Raw genomic sequence first — 6,867 nt, forward strand, 5'->3', positions numbered from 1 at the left:
CATTTACATATGAAACACGCACAAAACAGGCTTTTAAAAATTTGTTTACCAAACACTTCTCACACAGGCACACAGAAAGGACAAGCCCACACAGACTTCCACCACAGAGTGTCATGCCAAGTTTCTCAGCACTCTTGGGCACAGAGATGGCAACTGTGATGGAGAATAACCTTCCCAACCTTTAAACAGCCAGAAGTCTATCTTTTTCATCTTGCTATCACACTAGAAACCCCGTGACTCATGTTTTGTGGTTCCTAGGGTAGTGTGGTTCCTCAGGCATTAAGTCAATTGTGTCATGGAGGACGCAGTCAGATCAGAAATCCACAGCCTGCACATAACTAGGGCCAGGCTACCCTGAACCTGCCAGGCTAGCACTTCAGAAATTAAGAGTACAAACCCTAATTCACTGCAAGGGTTTGCCAGACACACAGAACTGCATGTTCAGAGGCACGTCTGCCTTATTCACTACAACAGCCCAGCTGAACTGAAGACATACAAATGTAGTTGCAGGGACACAGGAGGAAGACTTGGCCACTACCACAGCGAATTAATTCTCAGCGGTGAGACATCCAGCTGTTAATTATGTCTCAGGATGAATGACAGTCTAACTGTATCTTCAGGCACTTCATTTCGATAATTCATTCACCACAGAGAGCATCCCTCACATGAAACTCCCAGGAGGGAAGAGCAGACGGGGCAGCTCCTGGAACTGATGGTGCTATTCAGAGCCATGTCCCGCTGGCACAGCAAGGCATGTGCCCCTGGGCATACATATCTGTATCGCATTAATCCACACCCTCCGGCACTAGGCACAAATACATGACTGAGGGGGTGCAAAAGGGAAGTTTTGTGAAGAGAGCCACACAATCAAATATTTTAGGTGCCCCACATGTTGACTTTGTGGTAGTTGTAACCTCAACACCTTGTTTTGGAAGGTCTGTTGAAAGAATTGAAAAAAAAAAAACACCAAAAACGTGGAAGCCCCAATGACAGTTGTGAAAAATGTTACTATTGAATTGTTTTGATTTTGGATGACCTCAAGGAGGATAGAGAAAAATTACAGGATGAACACATAAGTCAGTTCCAGCATTTTCTTCATTTTTCTTCTAGCAGAGAGAAAAAAAAAACAACCTGGCTGCATGAATGGTGCTCCAACACCAATGCAATAGTAAAAACACAGAGCACTGAGCAGTTTGGGTATTACCTACACAGAAAAACTTGACACCTGTGAATTACTTGAGTTTGGTACTGTTTATGTCTTAACAGTCTTAAAAAATCTTGAGGCAGGAGGAAAAACCAAAAAACCAAAAAAAGCCAGCAAGATCAGTTACAGCCTTGCTTGCTATGAGAGAAGGGTGATTGTTCTGTTTGTTGCTTGCCTACGTTTACTTTCTGTCCCCTCACAGTTCCCAAAATCTCAGCCAGTTCAACAATAACAGAAGCCCTTCTCTGAAAACAGAAATTCTTGCTCTATAGGCCCAGGTAGAAGACTAATACAAAACCTTGCAGAGGATATCAAATCTAATGCAACAAAAATATACCAGGTGGAGCAGGGGAAAAGGTTTGTTTCATCTAGAGGGCACAGAAAGAATATCCAGCTTCCTTTGGAAGAAAGAGTCAAGTTATTCTGCACAGGAATACCCTTTCCAACACAAGTACAGGATGTTGTCTCTCCTTTTGGACATGTTAAGTAGAAGAGGAACCACAGCTTTTCAAAAGCATCCCACCTTCCTGATGTATCCATGTAAATATTCCCCTTCAAAGGTCAATCATTCTACCTAAAAATTCTTTGAGCAACTGTTCAATCCTCATGTAAGGTGTTGATTTTTAAAGAGGAATCATTTAAAAAGCAAAAGGCTAGAAGCAAACAAAGCAAAAAACAGAGAGTTACGGGAAAGCAAAGGAGGAAGGAAGGAAGGGAAAGGATTCGGATTTGCCTCTACCGAAACAGTTTTGATACAGCATTCCTGTTGCATGAATTTTCCATATGCCTGTGTCAGATCCACTGTTTCAAGCCACAGAGCTGTCAGATGCTCTTTTTTTTTCTACTGTGTGCTTACGTGGCAGGCCAACCTTTCTGTTGAATCAGTCATTTTTTTTACAAAGCCAGAATCTGCAACCTAGAAAGATGTACATGCTCTCTTGGCTAAAAGCCTCAACTCTGCAGCAGAAGTGAGTCGGCAAAGCAAACCACTACATTCTGGTACATAACAACTGTTCTCACGATCAGGGCTTTTATGTAAAAGAAATATAACTTTATGAACAACATAAGAAATAGGAACATATATGAATATCACAACTATCACCATGGAAATGCAGATTTAAATGATGAGATGCTATCATAAACTAGCAATTCTTAAAATAATCCAAAAAAGGTCTCACAAACTTTCATACATGTTTAACTTTGTCTTTAACAAAACGAGAAGCAGAGGACATTCAGTTCATGAAACAAAACCTTAATACTTCTGTTAAAACTTAAGGCTCTTGTAGACTAAGCAGAATTTGCAAAAAAACCCCAAACAAAAATAAACCCCACACACACACACACACATTTTTTCTTTTACCTGTATCTGATTATGAGTCCACATAATTCCACAAGTAAGTGAAAGTATCAGTCACATACGTATCACTGTACAAGACTGAGGAAGGTGGGTGCATATCCCAAACATTTTTTTACCTCGCATCCCCAGCCTTTAGCATCTGAGCGATTATCTCCATTCTCCATGACTCAAATTTTGCTCCAAGTAAAACTGCGTATTTAAATGCTGCATACATACTAATCAAGATGTAAACATCTAAATAACAGAATGCAGATCCATTAATCAAAACTGATTACCAGCTTTCTTTCCATTTACTGGGAATTATTCTGTAGAATACTTAGTTACTGTTGCCAAAACTGTGTTTTTAAGGCCTCTTGGAAAAAAAAGCTGGTTAGTTGTAACATCGGCTCAAGAGACATGTTTCACATCAGCGTTTCTAAAACTGCAAGGTTGAAATTAACTTGCATGTAATCAGCACATACGTGTACATCTGTATTAATGCACTCTGTTAGCTTAAAAGCAGGCTTTGTCTCCTCTGCCCCTTTTCCTCATATCCACAGATTTAAAAGCATTTAAATTTCTGAATGCCCTTGAAGAAAAAACGTGGTTAACCAGAAACTTTCAGCTCTGGAAAACACTGACCGCTACATCCTTTTCAGCCCATTATTTTCCACCAATAAGACATTAACATTCAGAATCCTCCCTGTTTCTGAGTATTTTTAAATAGCTTTTCATAATTACCACATTCATCTACAGAAGGCAAACATCAATGAGCTAGGACTGTCGCTGCCCATGCTGTGCACATTGTGATTTCCCAGCCAAATTACAAATCAGACATTCACAAGCTGCATTTATAAGCTTTTAACACCTGACCACAGGTGACATATTAACATCCACAAGAACATACCTCAATGGGTTCAATCTATCTTTTACCCTTAATGCTACAGACACAAGAAAGGAGGCCAAGAGGCAGGTGGGGCACACCAGCTTGATCATCACATGCTGCCTCTACTGAAACTGCCTTTGACAGTCCATCATGGTAAACAGGAGAGATTTCTTGGTCAGCATTTTAATAAAGCATGGAGGTTGAGCATTCAAATGAAAAGATTTTAGAATATCAATATCAGGAACTTTTCCTCACCCTTGTCCTGTCCCCCCACAGAAGAAAAAAAAAGTACACAAATTACTGTAAAAGTTGGGAATATATTGAAATATTAACTCTTTCCACTTCCAAACAGTTCTAAATGTGTTTAGACAGACCTATGAGAATGCAACCACACACACACTTGCTTTTTAAACTTGGAGATACCATCTGTAGAAATACTGTCTAAAATAATGGGGTCAGTTTTCAGATACACTGTGAATACATTACTTGGCATTGCTCCCGAGCGTGCTACAGACAGATACCACATTATTCCAACCTCTGAACCTTGATTTTTAATACACCATGCCTCTCTGTAGCCAATTTTCTGTTCTGCTTTCTCAAAGCACTGTAAAGATGCTATTCCTGAAGAACAGTGTTAACTGTATTTTTAAGGCCCCATCATGTGTTTACATTGATGGGTCACTTCAGTCGAAATGTCTTTATACCTATGACTTTGTTCAGGGAGCAAACCAAAACATGTAAGATGTTAGCAGTACCAAAAAGTTTGTGAGGCTGAAGAACAAGAGGAAGAATGAGGGATGAATAAGATGACACTGAATTTCCCTGTTTCCTAGATGTCTACCAGGCTGTTGGTTATATTTACATTAGCAGGCAGAATAGTGGAGAACCAATATCCATAGACAGTAAGAACTGGAAGTCACTCTGGAGAAAAAGAATAACATGAAGAAAAAAAAAACCAAAAACGCAAGAATTGAACAACAAAAAAAAAAAATAGAGAAACACCACTTGCAAAAAAAGTTGTGAAGAAAAAATAATGATAGAGAGGAATGCACCATTTATTTCTGAAAAGGCATGATAGAAGCCAGGCATAAGATACTGGAAAAACCTGAATAATTAAAACCTGTTTTGTGCTGAGGCCATCTCCCGCCTGGATGCCTGTGAAAACTTCCCACGAGCATTAGGACATGCCCTGATCTGCCTGCAATACCACTCTCTCTAGGATATGGGATCCCTCCAGCAAACGCCCAAAGCAGGAGATCCCAACCTGCTCCACCAGGGAATTTCAGAGTTTGCCCTGACAGTGCTCCTGCATATGTGAATGACACAGCAAGACAACTGAAAGCCTCAGGAACCCATAAACTGTTAAGACTACAGGGCTTCGGAGCAAGCCTAATGAGTAAATTAATTAATAAGCCTCAGAGAGGGAAGACTGACCCTTTCGACAGGGAAACAGATCTGCACTTCGCCAAACAACAAAAACTGGCTTGCCTTCTACCACCACAGCAATGGATTTAGTGTATGTGAACAGGAATGGCAGCCAGGTTCTACTGCAACTCTGGTACCAAACCTTGCTGAAGGTACCGAAGACATACTGCATTTCACAGGTCTGACAAAAGTAAAATTATCCTGTACCAAAACAGCAATTCCTCTGGTATCTCCACAGTTACATCACTGTTTCAGGTTATATTCTAGAATTCTATGAAAAAAAAATAAAAGCACATAAAGAAAACACTATTTGGAATCATGTTAATGGACACACATAACACACATACAGAGTCTTCTAAAAATACACATAAGATTTTATCGGCACAGAAATATACTTTGTTTAAAGAAAAAAAAAAAACACCAGGTGAAAACATAATTAAATGCTCCATAAATTGTTATCATGAAAAGGGGTACCATCCCACCCCCCTAACAAAAGCATGTCATACTTGAGACAAATTCAGCAAGTCCACTGTGTACACCACATAAAGATTTCTTTGAAAACTATTAAATCATCCCTGAAATAAAGTTTGGCATTTTCACAATTCCTTATCTGCCTGTTAGCTACAAAAACATTGCCCTTACACTGAAGAAGGCAATTCTCTTTTAAGATTCAAAGCATTAAACTATTACAACATACATACTTAGCTCTGCCTCTTGACAGCTGAAAATTACAGGAACATTTTGGCATATTAGATATTTTGCCAATAAAAATTATAGTGAAATATCTTAAACACAATTAATTCATACACCCTTTTGTTTCCTTCACAGATCTGGGATAGAAATACTTCTTTCTTTTAGAAATCCTGAAGGAGGAAAAAAGGTAAAGTCTACACATATCTAGTGCGTAAAAGACTTTCACTCCTTTTCAGAAAGCACAGCGGCTACAGATTCCTTATATGTAATGAAATAGCAAAGCCACCACAAAAATGATACTTTAAGTGCCATTTGCTAAACACTTATTTCTTTTTCCTGGCTCCACATTGTGTCTGCATTGCAACCTTCAGGGTAAGAACAAGCATGCGATCTCCCATCTGACTTGGCTGAACTCAAGTCGTTAAAAACAATGCCATTCAACGCTAACATACCCCACCTCCCACTCCTCAAAATTAGGCCAGAAATCAGAAGAAATAATGCAGTGCACTGTAGATATTCCATGATTACCACCACTGGCAGGGCATAAGCCGCATATTTTATAGGTAACTAGGAACACATACGCAGTTGTTTTGTAGCGACACTACACCACAGGCTCCTGCCGAACCACTGCTTTTCCTCTCCACAACTTGTTCCAAACCATTTATGATTTCAGCCCAGGTCTGCCCAGGGATCCTCAAAGAGGACATTCTGGGAACTTATCTCTTAAATACACAGGAATTCAGGGAGAAAACAAGTTCACAGGGTATTTAACATACGAACATACATTCTCTACTTGCTGCTTCTGTTGGTAATCAAAGGTGTTAAATCCAGTTTACTGCATTAACCAGGTTCAGCTGTGTAAGTATCAACAAGTCTTGAGTTAAAGATGAAATTTTCCAGTACTCAGACTTTTTCAACTTTGCCTTAACAGAAATCCTCCTTCTCCTTCTCACAACCTGTGGATCATCACAAAGACATTTCTTCTTCAGTCTGCCACCAAAGGTCATATGGGAATCATTCAGTCAGCATATCCTCTGAGCAGGCTCGTTCTGAGAGAACCTTTAAGGGCACTTAAAAAGCTTTTGTACAAAAACAAACAGTACTGCCTTGCCTACTGAACTACAGCTTCCCTAGTTCTCCCACAAATGCGTCACTGAAGGCTCCAAACATCTGCCAAAGGCTCCCCTCCCCTTCACTTTTTAATATAAATATTCTGAGACATGATACATTTAAACAAGTGGAAGGAAAGACCACACTTTGCCCAACTCATCTAATTTGGAACTTTAAAGTTCAGTTTATTGATCTGTTTTAGCATTGCAAGGA

General features: G+C 39.6%; 1 protein-coding gene across 1 annotated transcript in view; it reads right to left on the reverse strand.

Annotated features, from left to right (window-relative positions):
* HIVEP1 (HIVEP zinc finger 1) overlaps positions 1–945 on the reverse strand; it is a 110,361-nt gene extending 109,416 nt beyond the window's left edge. Inside the window, exon 1 of the mRNA XM_061346501.1 lies at positions 57–945. The gene's annotated coding sequence lies outside the window, so the exon portion shown is untranslated. The remainder of the gene's footprint in view (positions 1–56) is intronic.
* Between the last annotated feature and the right edge of the window lie 5,922 nt (positions 946–6,867).

Source organism: Neopsephotus bourkii, unplaced genomic scaffold (assembly GCF_033783945.1).
Source record: "Neopsephotus bourkii isolate Nb327-2 ecotype Australia unplaced genomic scaffold, CSIRO-AGI_Nbou_v1 NB_272, whole genome shotgun sequence".
NCBI classification, from domain to species: domain Eukaryota; kingdom Metazoa; phylum Chordata; class Aves; order Psittaciformes; family Psittacidae; genus Neopsephotus; species Neopsephotus bourkii.